The sequence below is a fragment of the Lissotriton helveticus genome, chromosome 10, assembly GCF_964261635.1.
Source record: "Lissotriton helveticus chromosome 10, aLisHel1.1, whole genome shotgun sequence".
In the NCBI taxonomy this organism is placed as follows: domain Eukaryota; kingdom Metazoa; phylum Chordata; class Amphibia; order Caudata; family Salamandridae; genus Lissotriton; species Lissotriton helveticus.
The window spans coordinates 848797194-848816725 of record NC_136071.1 but is presented as its reverse complement, the minus strand read 5'-3'; positions in this window follow the sequence as shown (position 1 = coordinate 848816725).

Here is a 19532-nt window from a genome sequence, read left to right as displayed (position 1 = left end):
CGCCGGACCTTCTCACGAAGTTCGGGGGAGGATGGTGCACCCCATCCTCTCGTCTTTGAGTTTGGCGGCATGGCTCCTGAAATAGTGCAATATGGCCATCTGAATCTCCCTGAGGATTGTATGGACATACTGAAGGAGGCTAAGCGACCTTCCACTAGGACTTCTTATGCTTACAAGTGGAAGAGGTTTTGCATCTGGTGCAAGTCTAAGAACTATGACCCGACTACATGCAAGGAGGATGTCATCCTTCCATATCCTCTGCATCTGGCGCAGTCTGGCCTTAATGTTCATTCCATTAAGGTTCATCTGGCTGCTTTGACTGCCTACAGGAAATGCCCTTCACAGACTTCCTTCTTCCAGATCCCTGTGATCAAAGATTTTTTGGAAGGCTTGAAGAAAGTGTTCCCTCCTGTCAGGCTTCCTTCGCCTTCGTGGGACTTGAATGTGGTGCTGTCCAGATTGATGAAGGAGCCTTTTGAACCTATTCATAAGGCTTCGTTGCAGCACCTGTCCTGGAAGGCGGCGTTCCTCGTGGCCATTACATCGGCCCGCAGGGTGAGTGAAATTCAGGCGTTGTGTTGCCAAGAACTTTATACTGTATTTCATGCTGCTAAGGTTGTTATGCGTACTCACCCTAAGTTTCTTTCCAAGGTTGTTTCTGATTTTCATATCAACCAGACTATAACTCTACCTACGTTCTTTCAGAATCCTTCATCTCCAGCGGAAAGGTCTTTGCATTCCCTGGATGTTAGGAGGGTGCTGAAATTGTATCTGGATAAAACCAAAGATATTCGTAGGTCAGACCAATTGTTCATCAATTATGGATCGGTCAGGACAGGTCTTGCTACCTCTAAACAGTCCATCTCTAGGTGGATTGTGTCCTGCATACAATTGTGTTACTACAAAGCTAATAAGACCTTAGGGGGCAAACCTAAGGCTCATTCCACCAGGGGCAAGGCTGCCACGACAGCATTGCTCCGTAATGTTCCCATTGCAGAGATCTGCAAGGCGGCCACTTGGAAGTCGGTCCATACCTTTGCTAAGCATTACTGCCTGGACTCTGATGCCAGGGCAGACGCTCAGGTTGGGCAGGCTTCGCTGCGGAATCTGTTCGCACAATAGTGGTGTGATTTTTTATTCTCCACCGCCGCTTGGTGTGGGGATGGGCTTGCCATTCTATTCACTAGATTATGACTATACACAGAGATCCCCTACTACAGAAGGAGTAGTTTCTGTCCTGTAACTCCAGTTCTGTAGTAGGGGTATCTCTGTTATAGTCATAAGCGCCCGCCCTCCTCCCCGGTGGAGAGAGATATTCATGTAAGGAATGCTAAGGGTCTGGCGTGTTACGCCTTCAAAAAGAACTGAAAGTAACTGGGACCTTGTGGAGTTGTGGGTTGGGCGGGCCGGAATAACAGGCTGGGAGGCCGGAGGTAGTGAGCTATGATTTAGGATTTTATTCACAGGTAAGGCACACACAGTAGTGTTCCACAGAGATATAGGGGAGGCAGTCCGGAGAGATCGTCGTGGCGGGTGGGTCCTGTTGTAGGGTTGATGTCTTGTTCAGGATCCTCGGTAGTTTGTTGTCATCAGATGTCGGTCGAGTGATGGGTCTCCTCGGAGATATGTAGGGGAGAGAACAAAGTGGGGTTAATCCAGTCCGACAAGGACTACCGAGTACCGTCACCTTCACCGGGAGTGAGTGGCCAGGAAAGGAAACGTGTGGGAGGGGGGAAGGGCAGAGGGGGTTAAGGTCGACGGAGCAAGCGGGAGGGGTACAGTGCCTGGGGTGTCGGGGTCAGTGCGAGGATGGTGATGTATATATACAAGGTGCTCGTGACACTTCCTTTATCTATGGGGGCAGTGCAGGGTGCTCGTGACGCTCTATATACAGGTCTTACAGGTATGTACACTATAATTACAAAGGGACACGGAGAAAGGATAGAGGGTACTCACGTGCCCCGCCGCAACTCTCATCCGAGTTACGGCCGCTCTCCAGCCACCTCCGGAGGTCGCCACCAGTCCTCCGACCACAGGTCCTCTTCGTCCTCCTCCTCTCCGCTTTCCGTCTTCTCTACGATCTCCTCTCGTCTTCCGCTCTCCGTCGGGGGTTCCGCGCCGTTCGCTTTCTCCTGCCACGAGTCCGCTGGGCTGAACTCCGTCTTGACTGCTCTCCCGACTTTTCTATGTTCCTGGTGGAGCGTAGAAGACGCCCTTCCGCTTCCGGATGGTTCGGGTTCCGGGTCACTAGTAGGGACTTCACTTCCGGTTTCCGGTTTGTCAGTTTCCGGGTCGTCGTCGGTTAGCGGACCCTGTGGGTGAAGAGAGGAAGTCCGATGACCTAGGGATGCTGTTCGTGCCGACGTGGGGGCGGGAGACCCCTGTCTGCTCCGCCCTTCAGATGAGGTAGGGACCCCTGATTCTCCACATCCCCTATCCCTAGCTGTCTTACTAGTAGTGGTGGAAGGTGCTGGATGACGTGAGAGGTAATCAGCATTGCCCTGGTCTAATCCCTTTCGATGTAGCGTTTTGAAACGAAAAGGCTGTAGCGATAGGAACCACCTAAGAACCCTGTCGTTGTGGCCCCGATTGCGGGCCATCCACTCAAGAGGGGCATGGTCCGTGTACAGGATGAATTCCCGGCCCTCTAAGTAATACCTGAGACTGTCCACTGCCCATTTAATCGCCAGAGCCTCCTTCTCCACGACTGCATAGTTTTGCTCTCGCTGAAAGAGCTTCCGACTGATATACAGAACCGGTTTTCGACCCCTTTTTCATCTTTCTGGGACAGGACCGCCCCCAAACCCTGATCGGAGGCGTCTGTCTGCAGGATGAAAGGTCGGGAGTAGTCCGGACTGATCAACACGGGTTCTGTCAATAGGGATTGCTTGAGGAGATCGAAGGCCTGCAGCAGGAGAGGGGTGGGTTGTTGCAACTGCTCTTCGGTTCTGGCGGTCTTTTTCAGAAGGTCCGTCAAGGGAGCGGCTATCTGGGAAAAACGGGGAATAAACCTCCTGTAATACCCTAGTAATCCGAGAAAGGCACGAAGTTCTCTCTTTGTGTGAGGGAAGGGTATAGAGTGTATGGCTTGTATCTTATTGTTTTGAGGACGAATGACCCCCTCCCCTAAGAGATACCCCAGATACTTCACAGTCTGGGCCGCCAAGGTGGTCTTGGCGGGGTTAATGGTAAAACCATGACTACCCAGAGAGTGTACCACTGCTTGTAAATGGAGCATGTGTTGTTCCCAGCTGTCGCTATATATGACTATGTCATCTAAGTACGCCCCGGCATAGCTGGCATGGGGTCGTAAGACCAGGTTCATAGCCCTTTGAAATGTCGCCGGGGCCCCATGGAGCCCGAAGGGCATCACTTTGAATTGGAACAAACCCTCAGGGGTCGAAAATGCTGTTTTAGGTTTGTCTTCCGGTTTTAAAGGGATCTGCCAGTACCCTTTACACAAGTCAAGGGTACTGATATATTGTGCTTTGCCTATCCGCTCTACCATCTCGTCCACTCGAGGCAGGGGGTAGGAGTCGAAAGCCGAGATTTTATTCACCTCCCTGAAATCTATGCAGAAACGGGTGGAGCCATCGGGTTTGGGTACTAACACGATTGGGGAATTCCAACTGCTGTTAGATGGTTCGATTATACCCATCTTCAACATTTGGGTGGTCTCTTCTTTTATAACTGTTCGGCGTGCTTCAGGGATCCGGTAGGGCCTTTGTCGCACGATTTTCCCGGCTTCTGTGTGGATTGCGTGCTCCACGATGGTGGAGTGTCCGGGTAGGGAGGAGAACACTGCTCGGACCGAGGACAAGGCCCGTTTGAGGTCCTGTTTGTTTATGTCAGGGAGGTCAGGGTCTATACAGCCCTCAAAGGGCAGAGAGAGTGAGCCTGCCAGGACAGGGAGAGGCCCCTCCCACTTCTTTAACAGATTGACGTGGTATATCTGGGTGACCCTTCGGTTGGCATCTAACTCCAGTTCATAGGTGACGGGAGTCACTTGTCTCAAGACAGGGAAGGGGCCCTGCCAATGTCCCAACAGTTTATGGTCGGAAGAGGGCAGGAGTAACAACACCAGGTCTCCTGGGTTGAAAGAACGGGCCTTAGCACCTTTATTATACTGCTGTTTTTGAGTGACCTGCGAAGCTGTCAGATTCTGCCTCACTATTTCTCTGATTTGGGTCAAGTGGGTTCGGAGGTTATCGACATACTCGGGGAGAGGGCGGGTGCGGTCTGGCTCAGCTTCCCATGCCTCGCGAGCCATGTCTAACAGGGTCCTCGGGGCACGTCCATATAACAATTCATATGGGGAATACCCGGTGCTGCTTTGCACTTTGCAGCGAATGGCGAAGAGGGCGAGGGGAAGCATCTCCTCCCACTTTTTTTTACTCTCAAGGCCTAGGAGCTTTTTCAGGGTGGCTTTTAGGGTGGCGTTGTATCTCTCCACCAACCCGTCTGTCTGGGGGTGATAGGCTGAAGTCCTTATCTGTTTGATACCCAAATTGGCGCATACTTGACGCATGAGGGAGGATACGAAAGGCGTACCCTGATCTGTCAAGATCTCACGAGGGAATCCTACCCTGCTGAAGATGGAGATAAGGGCTTTAGCGATATTCTGTGTAGTGGGCTGCTTCAAAGGGATGGCCTCCGGGAACCGGGTGGCGTAATCTACTAACACCAGGGCGTACCTACAACCCGTCCTAGAGGGTAACAGGGGTCCTATCAGGTCCATACCCACTCGGGAAAAAGGGACATCGATAAGAGGAAGGGGCTGGAGAGGGACTCGGGGGGGTCGATACCGGCTGTTTCTCTGGCAGACCGGACACTCCCTACAGTACTGTTTTATTTGGCCATGAACGCCCGGCCAGTAGAACTTATCGAGGATAGTTTGCCCGGTTTTTACATCACTGAAATGTCCTCCCAGCAAATGACTGTGGGCCAGGTATAGGACTTTGTCCCGAAACAATCCGGGGATTACTAACTGGGTGGGGTCCTGGGGCCCCCCTTTTCTATAGAGGAGTCCATGTCTGCGAAAGAAGTAAGGACCTACGTGCAGCGGGTCTTCATTGTCCAGGGCACGAGTCCAGGCTTCCTGTAATACGGGATCCTCTTGCTGGGCAGCTCGGAATTCGCGGTCTGTTTCCCAGGGATGATCGTCGACATGAGCAGGGAATGCACCGGTAAATGTTCTCTTTTCTCTTTTCTTTTGTTGCTTAGTCTTTCCGGGTTTTGAGGGAGAGTCCGTGGTCGGAGACCCATGGGGAAACGGGGCCTCCTCCCACCATTTCTTTAGGGAGTCTGTAGTGTCCTTCAGGAGGTGGGGAAGACCGCTATAGTCGCTGCCTAATATGGCTTGTTCAGGGAGATTAGGAATCAGCCCGACTGTTAACATGCTGCCCTCATCTGTGTTTTGTTGTACCCTTACTTGGGCCGTTGGATAGCTCTTGGTGTCGCCGTGAACGCATTTTATTGCGACAGTCCCAGTATGGGGTCCGACAGGATGGGGTAGTTCCTGGGGTCTTAGGACGCTATGTCTACACCCCGTGTCTGCCAAGGCCATCATACGGTGTCCATCGATTCTCACGGGGCAGTGAAAAGGTGGTGGGGTGACTTCGTTGGTGAGGCATACATAATTCCGTGCCATCCCTATGTCCATAGGCTCCTCCTTTTGTGGACACACCCGGGCTATGTGTCCGTATCCTCCACAGTGATAACACTGCGGACCGGGTGGGGGAGGTCGAGGTAGGACAGGGTATGGCATCAGGGGAGCGGGATCCGGTCTTCTGACCGGGGTTGGTGGTCTTTGGGGCCGTGAGTGGTTGCCATGCGGAACACGTGGATGTTGTTCTTCTTTGACCCGTTGGGACTCTTGGGCTCTACTGTAGGCGCTGGCTATTTCCACCGCACTGTCCAGAGTCAGGCGGGCGTGTTGTCTCACCCATTTCTGTGTGGCTGGATGAAGAGACGCCAGGTACTGTTCCAGATATATCTTCGAAAGGATCTCTTCCTTAGAGGCGGTGGCCGGCTTTAGCCATCTGTTTGCCAAGTCCTGTATCCGGAATGAGAGAGCACGCGGCGTTTCTTGGGGGCCCTCTTTGGCCTGCCGCAAACGAACCCTGTACGTTTCGTCGTCGATTCCCAGTCTCTCAAGAATGCAGGTCTTGACGTCCTGGTAGGGGGTCACTCCCTGGATATTGGCCTGCTGATAGGCGGCCTGTAGTTCACCTGTTAACAGTGGACCAAGGTAGTGGCTCCAGCGATCGGCAGGCCATGCGGCCGCTTGGGCCAAGCGCTCGAAGTTTGTGAAAAAATAGTCGGGGTCTTCCCCCGACACATATTTTTGGAGGACCACTGAGGGTAAGGAGGTGGTGGGCCTTTGTTGCCCCATGACGGTGGTCAGTTTCTCGAGGGCTTGGTCCTGAGCAGTCCCCTGTCCCTTAAGGACATCGTGGAGTTGGCCACGGTCATCCTCCGCGGTCTTGAGGAACCGCTCCATCATTTTTCCAAGCACCTCCTGGCTCTCCGCTAGCTGTTTAACCGCGGCCTCCATGCTTCCGGCGGATCCCACTTCTGACACCACCTGTGGAGTTGTGGGTTGGGCGGGCCGGAATAACAGGCTGGGAGGCCGGAGGTAGTGAGCTATGATTTAGGATTTTATTCACAGGTAAGGCACACACAGTAGTGTTCCACAGAGATATAGGGGAGGCAGTCCGGAGAGATCGTCGTGGCGGGTGGGTTCTGTTGTAGGGTTGATGTCTTGTTCAGGATCCTCGGTAGTTTGTTGTCATCAGATGTCGGTCGAGTGATGGGTCTCCTCGGAGATATGTAGGGGAGAGAACAAAGTGGGGTTAATCCAGTCCGACAAGGACTACCGAGTACCGTCACCTTCACCGGGAGTGAGTGGCCAGGAAAGGAAACGTGTGGGAGGGGGGAAGGGCAGAGGGGGTTAAGGTCGACGGAGCAAGCGGGAGGGGTACAGTGCCTGGGGTGTCGGGGTCAGTGCGAGGATGGTGATGTATATATACAAGGTGCTCGTGACACTTCCTTTATCTATGGGGGCAGTGCAGGGTGCTCGTGACGCTCTATATACAGGTCTTACAGGTATGTACACTATAATTACAAAGGGACACGGAGAAAGGATAGAGGGTACTCACGTGCCCCGCCGCAACTCTCATCCGAGTTGCGGCCGCTCTCCAGCCACCTCCGGAGGTCGCCACCAGTCCTCCGACCACAGGTCCTCTTCGTCCTCCTCCTCTCCGCTTTCCGTCTTCTCTACGATCTCCTCTCGTCTTCCGCTCTCCGTCGGGGGTTCCGCGCCGTTCGCTTTCTCCTGCCACGAGTCCGCTGGGCTGAACTCCGTCTTGACTGCTCTCCCGACTTTTCTATGTTCCTGGTGGAGCGTAGAAGACGCCCTTCCGCTTCCGGATGGTTCGGGTTCCGGGTCACTAGTAGGGACTTCACTTCCGGTTTCCGGTTTGTCAGTTTCCGGGTCGTCGTCGGTTAGCGGACCCTGTGGGTGAAGAGAGGAAGTCCGATGACCTAGGGATGCTGTTCGTGCCGACGTGGGGGCGGGAGACCCCTGTCTGCTCCGCCCTTCAGATGAGGTAGGGACCCCTGATTCTCCACAGACCTGCAGGGCATTCTGGGATACTGTGAAGTTCTGGAAAGTTCTCTTAAAGGCACAGTATCCTGTTCTGAGCCACATAATGGCAGCCTATGGGGCTTGTCTGCCCAGGTTCTTCTCTCTATCATTCCTGAGGGATTTTGCTGGTAAAGCAAGGGAAATCTGTACAGGCTTTGCTGTTTTGTGGATTTTATGGTGGAATTTCTAGTTGAAGTACTGGACAGTGTAGCCTTTTTAGGCTGCATTATCTGTTTTTAAATTCTCTCTTAAGTGTCTATGCATTTCTGCATTTTTTGACACTGTAAGAGATTATTTTTGATTGCTCCGGGGTCCACGCACATGGGCGAGACTATTCACTAGATTATGACTATAACAGAGATACCCCTACTACAGAACTGGAGTTACAGGACAGAAACTACTCCTTCTTTCTTCTCTCCTCACATCAAGATGCTATACATCATTCTGGCATAGTTTGCAATAGACTTGACATCCCCATTACAAATACCCACACTAACTTTGTCACATCTGGTAGACTATACTGAAATATGATCCACACTACACTCCTGACTTTATTTCACCCCTTGTACATATTTCACCACATACCATTACCATTGCAATAATGCTTCCAATCCCATAACAGAAACTACTCTACACATTTGATGCTTCACACATCTTTAACCATGTGACAAGGCGGAGGCAACTATTATGAGAACGCTTAGTTTAGAGATTCTTATGACACATGTGGTCAGGTGGGTGGAAAATGGACCAAAAGATGTGCAAGGGGACTGCAAAGTGATTAATTTCTAAAATCCAATGATTGTCCAGAGCCTTTTTAGTTGAAATTATTATAGTCAAGATGAGGGAATCAGGTCTCTACCGCTAGGGTACTTTTATATCCCACACCAAGAATCCGAAACTAGTGTGCACATGTGTCACAGTAAGGGGTTGTGGAAGCAGAACCATCAGTATACAAGACAGTGGCACCAACCCCCCAGACACCTATTGTATATAATATAATATACCCACAGAAAACAGATTTGGTGTCCTAGAAGACATTGACTGACTCAGAGTAATCCAGTGCCCTAAACAGGCAACCAATTGCCAGAAGAAAATTAAGGAGCGGGACATTGTAAACAGGGTATCACACCATCCAAGCACCAAGCCGGGGCTAGGGGTAGGTGGCTTGAAGGAGTCCCATGTCACAACCCTTCCAGGCAGGGATATGCAGGCAAATTGTGCAGGCCCAACTGAGATGGGTCAGTCGCTTAATGATGTTTTTTTAGGTCTAACCCCAGGTTTGCCACAAACTGTGTTAAAGGCCACAGCCCCTGAACCCTCACTAGCCCCCACCCCTCTAGTACTAGTTGCTGACAGCATTGAGGCCCCCTCTAGAACCCCATCGAGCAGACTAAGTGACCAACCAAGTGATACCAGGCAACTTAATGTTACCAATGTCTGCTAACTACATAGACCCAACTAAGCTAAAGGTTTTATTCTGGAACGTTGCAGGCCTTAGAAATAAATTGGAAAATCCGGACTGGGGGGTCTTTGTGGACCAACATGACATTTGTATGTTCCAGGAAACCTGGGATAGGGAGGAGGCACATCGGGTGGCCTTTGCAACTATTGATATAGCCGCAACCACCAGGGGAAAGGGCAGGCCTTCGGGCGGTCTTTGTATGTGGGTCGGGACCCATTTAGGCTGTTTAGTTAAACAGCTGGAGTTTTTTTCTAATGACGTCTAGTGCATTCTCCTAACTTTTACACCAAAAGAAAGAATTGTTCTGGTCAATGCATACTCTAGGCCTGTTAGTAACAGCCTTGAATCACTATCGACCATCTAGCTGCTTCTATATCTATTATCCCCAATACGCCTTGGACAGTTATCGGTGGAGATTTTAATTGCCAGATTTGAGCTCCTGAATGATCTTAATGGAGGAACTCTCAGTGAAGAAGATCTAAACTGGGCTATTCCAGAGGTACACATCCTGCCAACTAGGGCCTGGACACCTTTGGTGCTATAGATTAAATCCTTCACCCTGAATCATTATCTAAGGGCAAGTAATGGCTGAACCAAATCGGATACACCAGGGAACCATACTTTTAGTCGCCCAGGTCTCTTCTCCATCCTAGACTACATCCTGGTTGACATCAGGATGTGGCAGCGGTTGCTGGACTTTGCTGTCTCCACCCGCCATGATAGTGATCATAATGCTTTTATTATGGAGGTCAAACTACCAATGAGTGAAGAAGTTTCAGGTTTAAGCACACCGCCTGATGATAGGCTAGTTCTGACAAATGACAGAAGAAAGGTCTTTCAGCCTTTCAGCAATCATGTGCCAAGATGGCTTCACTGTATGAATCAGCCATCCCATGTTTGGTGGCAGTAGAACAGTCCATTGCAAATATCTACGAGATGATGACATCTAATTTAGCTGGTATCTTTTTTCCCCATCACGTCCCAGTGGCTCCAAAAAGGATAGTTGTCGGAGGGCTAAGTTATTGTTGATTGGGGCAATTAAATCCAATGATAGATCCCTAATCAGAGAAAAAAGGGCACTCTATAAAGCTAGTATCACCGAAGCCAAAAAGGCATGGGAGCTGGACAAATGGGAGTCCCTGAAGCACGCCCTAACCACCTATGATATGAAGGCCTTTTGGCGCATAGTTAACACAGGCAATAGGAAACGGAAGCAGGCTATGGAAGCAAACATAGCAGCCGATAAATGGAAAGAACACTTCGAGGCACTGTACCGAAAGCTTGAGGTAGAGGGCAGCAATACAGCAAAGGATATTGCTCCACTGCAGAATACATGTTTTGAGGCCCCAGAGATAACTCTTATAGCGATAAACAGTGCCATAAGCAAAATTGCCCCTTCTAAAGCACCAGGCCTTGACAAGATCCCAGGGAACCTCTTTTGCACTGAGCCAACAATTTAGGCCCCATATCTGTGGATCCTGTTTAATGCTATACTACAGGGAATGGCTATACCAGCAACATGGGATGCAGCAGAAATGTTGCCAGTCCATAAAAAGGGTTTACCGCTTCTCCCCTCTAACTACAGGCCCATAAGGCTAATCGATGTTAGACAGAAAATCTTTGCCAGGGTATTGTTGGTCTGTCTTCAAACCTGGTTGGATGAATTTAAAATATTGAGCCCGCTTCAAGCTGGCTTTAGGGAAAACACGTCCACCATTGACCAAATATTTAGGCTCAAACACTTGTACTGGAAAACAGTAACCATATAGGGTGGCACCCTCTATCTGATCTTTGTGGATTTAAAATCTGCATATAATCTAGTACCTAGAGACAAATTGTGGACTGTTCTTAGTGAGCTGGGGGTGCCATTTTATCTTTGTCACATGCTTAGGTGCTTGCATGAAGGCAATTATTCCCAAATAAGGTTTGGAAAACGTGGTGAACTCATCTCACCTATAGCTATAGATATAGGGGCAAGACAGGGTTGTGTGCTCGCGCCCACCTATTTTTACCTCTTTATAAATGTACTTGTAGACACATTAAATGCAGGGAAGGATAACAATGCAACCAAGCTAGCCCGTAGGATAATATTGGTAATGATGTTTGGCAATGATACTCTGTTACTCTCAAAGTCACCAATGGGCATACAGAGGATCCTTGACAACTTCAAGGCCTTCTGTGATAGTAGGGGTCTCGAGATTAACTGTTTAAAGACCAAGTATATGGTCTTCAACCCAACAAGCTCTACTCGCCCCAATCCAAGCCTGCATAGCACACCACTGGAGAGGGTATCTGTTTTTGAATATATCGGGGTCACCTTAACCTAAACAATAGACTGGGTGGCCCAAATCAATAAAACCAGTCTGAAGCTAGCACAGAGCACAGGATGATTGATCAAGCTATTCAGGAACTCTTCTTTTAAACCTATTGGGTCTATAGTGGAAATCTACAAACTGCAAACAAGGGGTTCTGCTATGTCCGCGTTTTAACTTTGGGGGTATAGTCTTCTGAGAAATATCATCAGGACTGAGAATTCTTTTGCTAGGCCGCTCTTTGGTCTTCCCCTCAGCTCTCCCCTTAGACCTCTACATTTGGATCTGAGGATAAGGCCAATTGCAGACAAAGTTGCTCTAAGCCCCCTAATCTTTTGGTGTTGATTATTGGTAACCCCGACTATGGCCATGTATGTGGACGAGCTAAAGGAGATCTTGGGCTTGTATGTTGCCAGGAAACTACAGTGGTGAGCCTATGTTAGAGATACACTTTTGAACATGGGCAGAGCATGTCTATGGCATCACCCTGAGATAGCCTGCAAGGTAGTTTCCAGAAAGGAACTTGTCCAGAGTTACAGGGGGGACCAACAAGTGCGCATACAGGGGTGCTCAGCAACAGGTTCATTAACATCTGTGTTTCTGATAATAAAAGATCAGTACAGCTTAGAGTCTGCCATGGATGACCACAACCGGTGTTAGCAAGGAAACTGTATATCCAATTCAGGCACGGGGTACTTCCGCTGTGCTCCTTCTCAATAAATGGGTAGGCACACTTTCCCTAGGCTGTCTAGCTGTAACAATGCAGAGGAGTCAGAGTTTCACGTTTCTTTCTTTTGCCCAGGTTATAGAAAATCAAGACGCCGCTAGCTGACCCAATTGTGTAGAAATCTGGGATCTCAACATTGTGCAGAGGCATGGAGATTACTAAACTCCAACACTGCATCCCCAATCGTATTTGCAGGGTTTGCTTTGTTTGACCTAAGTTGGCAGGGTATCCCCAGACGTGGGTCCTTTGCTCACTTTGCCACTGGATTCAAGCTAGTCTGGCTGGTTAGGAGTGTTACCTCGAAACTGGTCCCAGGATGCTTGTTTCCATCCAGGGAAGATTTGGCTTGGCAGTTCAGTCTGGGCTGTTCCCATGAGGCACAGATTCAATACTGATTGGCATATTGCTGGGCCTGAACTGAGGTGACGAAGTGAGCTACAGAACGATGATGGATTCAACCCAGATCTGTGACTGGGGGTGAGTGTCTGAAAAGTTTCAGGGCTTCGTCCATCATGTCCTTGTGTTTGCTTTCTTCGGCTTAAGTTGGCAGGGTATGCCCAGACGTGGATCCCTTGCTCACTTTGCCACTGGATTCAAGGTAGCCTGGCTGATGAGGGGTGTTACACCAAAACCGGTTTCAGGATGCTTTTTTCTGGTCCAGGGAAGACTAGGCTTGGCAGTTCGGTCTGGACTGTTCCCATGAGGCACAGGGTCAAGACTGATTTGCATATGGCTGGGTCTGAACTGGGGTGGGGAAGTGAGCTAAAGAAAAATGATGGATTCAACCCGGATCTGTGACTGGGGGTGAGTGTCTGAAAAGTTTCAGTGCTCCGTCCATCATCTCCTTGAGTTTGCTTTGTCCTACCTCAGAGAAGTACACTGAATATCCATCCAGAAACAATGGCAATTCAAGCTGTTCCTTCACACCTACATATTCCTCTATAACACCGGACCTGCGTACCTCAATGACCAACTTCAACTCTACCATCCAACAAGAGAGCTGTGCTCAGCCTCACTTACCCTTGCATATCCCACAAACTGCAGAAGCAAGTCAGGAGGGCGCTCCTTCTCCTACATAGCCGGCTAGGCTAGAAATGAACTCCCTCAACACATCAGGATTGCCACCTTTGCTACTCCATTTCCACTAGAAACTGAAGATCCAGCTGTCCAACCAGGAGCTCACCTGAACTACATTCCTGCTCCAGCACTTGGATACCTTCATGAGTGATAAGTTGTGCCATAGAAATTGACATAACATAACAAAACTTTAATTCACCCCTTTACTCTTAAAGACCTTCTCTAAAATGGCTTACATTGGAGTGGGAATAGTAAAGTGTACCCCTATACAGCCTATCAGTAAGGATGTAGCCTGAACCCCTACAACATAGCAACCTATTGCCACACACTTAGGCGTAGATGTAGGTAATTTCATTTTACCACTTCTTAAATACCGAATTTTACCGATTCGGTATTTAAGAAGTGGTAAAATAGAGGGGGGGGATGTAGGTATTACAGATTCGGTAAATACCGAATCGTTAAGATTCGGTATTTACCAATTCTGTAAATACCGATTCGGTAATGCCCATTGATTCCTGTGGGCATTGAAGCCCATAGGAATCAATGGGCATTACCGAATCGGTATTTACAGATTCGGTAATTACCGATTCCAGCAAGGGTGCAGGGGGTGTCACTTTGACACCTTCTAGCACCCCAAATACAGGCATGTGTGCCATGTGGCACACAGACATGCCCTAAGGGCATGTCTGTCTGTCACATTGCATAGGTGTGCATGCACACATGTGCAAGCACACCTGGATTCGGTATTTTACCACCCAATTGGATTGGGTGGTAAAATACCGAATCTGAAAGGCCTTTGGGACTTGGTAAATTTACCGAATCAGTAAAATTGGCCCCCCTACATCCCAAAAACCCATTTACCGGTCGGTAACGGCCGAAATCGGCCGTTGCCGGCCGGTAAATGGCCACCTACATCTGGCCCCATATATCATAAATATGAATCATTTCCCTAATTGGCTTTTGGCCCAGTCTTTCTGTAAAACATAAAATACACTTAATTGACCTTTGCAAATATGCTGCCCTCAATTTGAGCAAAGGATCCCAATTGCTAGCAGAATCAAAAGCGATACTCAAATAAGTGAACTTAGGCCCTTTAGCCACATCAGCTCCATTGATTAAAAAATAGTTTGGTTTAAGGTTCTGTGGTCCACATCTCATTACAAATATCTTGTTTAGATTTGTTTTTGAACCCAACTCATCCATAAAAGAGCTGAAAGCATATAGTAAAATTTGAAGCCCATTTGCAGTTCTTGCTATTAGAACTATGTCATCCATCTAGAAAAGTACAGGGATTAAACAATTTCCAAGATAAGGTAAATATTCTTTAGAACAAAATACTGTGTTGAAAGTACAGAAGAGGCCCATAAAGGCCCAGTGGATAGATCCTCTCCTAGCAGTTACGTACTTCTCAATTGAGATGGAGGTTAAGACACCACTTGACAGTACCTAGCCTTGCCAAAAACCAAACTGGACTTCAGACAATATCCAATTCTCAGTTGCCCAGTCTTCATGTTTGAGACTAAAATCCTTCCCTGTATCTTAAAACTGCTATCTAACAAAGATATTGGCCGATAGTACCATGGGTGGTTTCTCTCGCCGTTTTTGAAAATTGGTACAATTGACTCACTCAGGGAAGGAAACTAGAGGGCCAATTATAGTTGCTGTTATCAAATTACTGATCATGGGTGCCCAGAGGGGTATATATTCCTTAATTAGCACCAAAGGGACTCAATCCGGGCCTGGGGTCTGCCCTGGTGGACTTCTCTTAATGGCAAGCTCAACATCATTAACACTAATAGACTGCCTTAAAAAAGGCAACATTCACCACGCAAAATGCAGAACCAACATGGTTAAAAACATTGAGTAAAGAGCTCTACTGAACTATGTACCGCAATAAGGCACTCAATCTGAAGTCTGCGGTAATCTCTAAAAAAGGATTTGTTAACCACCTTCCAAAAAGCTTAACTATCCTTGAGTGACCATGCCATCTCCGAATCTCCCTACGCCTTCTCTCTGGTCTCAGAGTTTGTGGCCTTCAAGATTTTCTTATAAACCTTCATCACAGTAAGAATCTTAGCCCTGTTCCACAGATGTTCACCAAGGATTGCTTTTAATCTTTTATGAGCAACAGTACATGCTTAGTTAAACCATCCAAGAGAAGGTTGGTACTTGGCCCGCTTTTGTACAAGGAGCTTAGAGGAGATGGCAAACACATAGGGGTATATTCACAAGAATGTGTGATAACTACCGCAAGAGTAGCGTAATGCAACTTTCAACATTGCAGCCTATCATGGGAAAATAACCCTGTGTCAATGTGGAATTCACAACGCGGCGGTAGCATGCGATAGACACCAGATAACGTGTCAAATGTCCGCGTGCAAATCAATGCCACGCTGCAAAAAATGCGATACGCGAACGCAAAAAAAATGCGATGAGGCCAACCGCTGTACAAAAAATAGCGAAAACCGGCCACAGGCCTGCAAATCCCACGTGTCTGGCGGGACAATGCATCATAAAAACCATAGACAAAAAACCCACCAGAAACAAGCCAAAGCACGTAGTAACATGGATGCGCCCTGACCCAGCGCAGAGGCCTACTCGAACCCCACAACCTCCACAGACTACCTGTAAGGAACAACGGGGTCGAGGAAGGCCAAGGAGAAGAGGGAGAGGAAGACGGGATGCAGACCGCAGGAAAACAAGACCAGCGTCACGGAGGTGACAGAACACCACCAGCAACTGACCCACAAGTAGACCACCTGGAATGCAGTCGGAGTGCTGAGGTGGCCAATCGAGGAGGCCCCTACTGCCAGTGTGCACCACAGTGATGGGGAACACTCAGTGTTGTGTAAAATACCCCTCACACACCAACAGGCCCCTTGGTGTCATGCTTCATCATCGGGGTCTTCGCACCCCGCTAAGGGGATGCGGCACGCTACGACCTGCGACTACGCGGGAGCGTTGACAAGTAATGACTATGTGTGGTGTGTGTTGAGTGCACGTGAGGGGGTTAATGTGAGTGAAGGGTGTGGTGAAAATTAAAAAGTACCTGGCTAGTGGGTGTAGTGAAAAAAAACTTTATTCCATACCCCTAGCTGGTGCTGTTAAAAAGTGTGCAAAAGGCGAGGTTCAGAGTCTTAATTAGGGACTAGACCTCTGGTGTGCGTCGACATGTTTCGGAACTGGTGTTCCTTCTTCAGGACGGGGCACAACTTCCCAACCCTACTCACGTATTTCTATTAAAAAGTGTAATTCTACTTATTAAAAAGTGAAAATGATCTCACGAAGGCTATCAATGTGCCTACAGCGGTATCTTCGGTTCATGCAATTGCATGCCGTGAAAAAAAGGAAAAAAATTCACCTTTAGTTTGGTAGTCAAAAAAGACTGGCTCAGACAGGTGCAGTCACCTGGAGCCCCAAACAGTCAAATTGACCTGTAAGAAAAAGGGACATACAAAACACACAACATAAAAGACACACTAGAAGGTTTTTTTGTATATGTTTTTCATTTGGACATACTCATTGTCACTGTTGTGAATTGCGTCATGAGCATATCCAGAAACATCAGGGTAGGTAGGTGGATCCACAATCTGTGAGGGTAAAGAAGTGGTTTCAGTACTGTGACTCCTATTACTCACTGTTGGACTCCACATTAGATCTGGATATCAGAGAGTTGCTCTTGTGTTCCATATGTATACTCACAAAATCCGCCTAAACTGGCCTCCTTCTACCACCCTGTGCTGCTCCGCCGTAAATGCGAATGCACGCACCATGGTGGTATATATTGGGGATTCAGGCGGTCTCTCATTCGCTGATTAGCGGAAATCGGATTATGGCCTAAAAAGGTACATCCGTATGTCCGCCTATCATGTCCCATGTGTGTTCTCCATGGGGCATGTGTCCTTGCGTTATTGGTTTATTGCCGGGTTTTTCAGAAAACCAAATAAGGAGTGTCCGCTGCCCTGCCAATTGCATGCCCAGACTGTAGTTGGTATCGACCACAGCCCTACTGCGCAAGCCTCGTTGTTGAAAGACTCGCAGAACCAGACGCGCATGCGCTATGGAGCCCTTGGTTTGCTGGTGACAAGCGCATGCGCGAAAGCATCACACTGGTCGTGCGGTAGAATAGGAAATGTTTTCGTTTTACACCATATCGGGAAACTGTTTTTACTGGTCATCCATTGTTTTCTAAAAGGCGCGCGCATGCGTGTTGCATGTTTTTTTAGCCCTGGTGTTCTAATCAACTACGCACGTGCCGATGTGTCGTTTGCACTCATCTCGTGCGGTGTATCTGGATGGATGTTGCTTTGTTATATATTTACTGTGTGTCATGGCGGAAAAACATTGAATAAAAGGGGCATGTGCCAAGGAGTATTACTAATAATACCGTGTTGGTCCATTAGTGTGCGTATTTCTTTTCCATGACTCTTTAAACCATATCCAGAGCAGAAGACAATATCAGAATTAAGTTGGTTCTTATTCCCCTTGACCTACACCCAAGTGGAATGACAAAATGTTAGATTATGGTCCAGTAATTTGGCTCCACGGAATGTCATCATTAAGTCCTGTGACATGGGTTCCCAAGCGAAACACCCACCGTTGTTCTTTCTGGAACAGGCCTGTGTCAGATGGTAGACGTTCGATGACCGTCCAGCGTAAATCGTTGATACAGTGCTGAAATTCCAAAAAATGTGACGCCATCTTCGTGGTAGTTTTTTTACAACGTATGTTGCTTTTGTGTTCGCCTATCCTTACTTTGACAGGTCGGGTAGTCATGCCTATATATTCCAGACTGCATGGGCACGTTATCATGTATACCACGTTCTTCGTGTTACAGTTAGAGAACTGGCGCTGTTCCCATGATGTGCCATTCCTAAAAGTTAGGGTTTTGCTTTTTTTGGTTTGATGACAGCAACTGCAATCACAGCAGGGAAAATGTCCTTGAACCCCAGTCACATTCTGTCTTCCTGTGGTATTCAGTCGTGGTCTGGTATGTACAAGCATGTCTTTGATGTTTTTGCCCCTGCGGTGTGCAAGCATTGGTTTTTCGAAAACCAGGTCTCCACAGTTCAGTATTCCCCAGTGTTTGTTTATGACTTTTGATACCTGGTTTGATATGGACGTATATGTCGTTACGCAAATAGGTCTTTTGTTAGATTCCTTATCTTTAGGATTGTCTTCTAGAAGTGCCTCCCTGTGGTTGTTCCTTGCACGTTTCATCGCTTATTCAATGGTTTTGGCAGGGTATTGTCTCTGTATCAGTTTGGTTTTCAAATCTTTTGCCTGTTTGTTGAATTGGTGCAGTTCCGTGCAGTTTCTTCGGAGTCGCAGGAACTGACCATACGGTAGGTTCTCCCTCAGGTGTCTGGGATGGAAGCTGTCGTATCGTAACAAACAGTTTCTGGAGGTGGGTTTAAAGTGGGTGGTACTTTTCAGTCTTCCTTCCTCCGTGTATATATTCAAATCCAGGAAGATCATTGATGTGTTGGAGACAGTACTAGTGAATTTTAGGTACTCATTTTGGTTGTTGAGCCAAGTTACGAAGCTGGTGGCACTATTTGTATCCCCATTCCATATGATGAAAATATCATCTATGTACCGTTTCCAGGTATCAATCTGGGCACGGTACGGGTTGTCTTCATGTAAGATCTTATACTGTTCCAAGTGGTGGACGTATAGTCCAGCTAGACTTGGGGCGAAGGTGCTCCCCATGCTTGTTCCATGGGTCTGTAGGTATAGGGTATCCTTGTATCTGAAAAAATTGTCTTTCAAAGCCATGGCGATGCATTCCAGTACTAGATTTCTTGGTGTCTGGTATTTCCATGCATTACTGTAGAGGACTTCCTCTATGATCTGTAGTGTCTCTTCATGAGGCAAGCTCGTATATAAGCTCTCCACATCGAGGCTGAGCAGGAGCTGTGTGGATGGATCAAATTCCTTTTGTTCCAGTAGCTGTAATACCGCTTTGGTGTCTTTCAAATACGTATTCGTTGACTGTACCATTGGTCTAAGGAAAGCGTCAGAGAATTTTGACAAGGGCTCCAGAATGGACCCGATCCCGGAAACAATTGGTCTGCCCGGTGGACTTTCGATGTTTTTGTGTATCTTCGGGATACAGTAGAAGTATGGTATTTTTGGAGTTGGCTGTTGAAGGAAATCCGCTTCCTTTTTGCTAAGCCAGTCATGGGCTAGGCCTTCCTCTACCATGCCGCCGATCCGAATCCGAAGTCCTTCCGTTGGGTCTCTTTCCAACATTTTGTAGTTCCGTTCATCAGATAGTAAACGTACGCACTCCTTGTCATATGC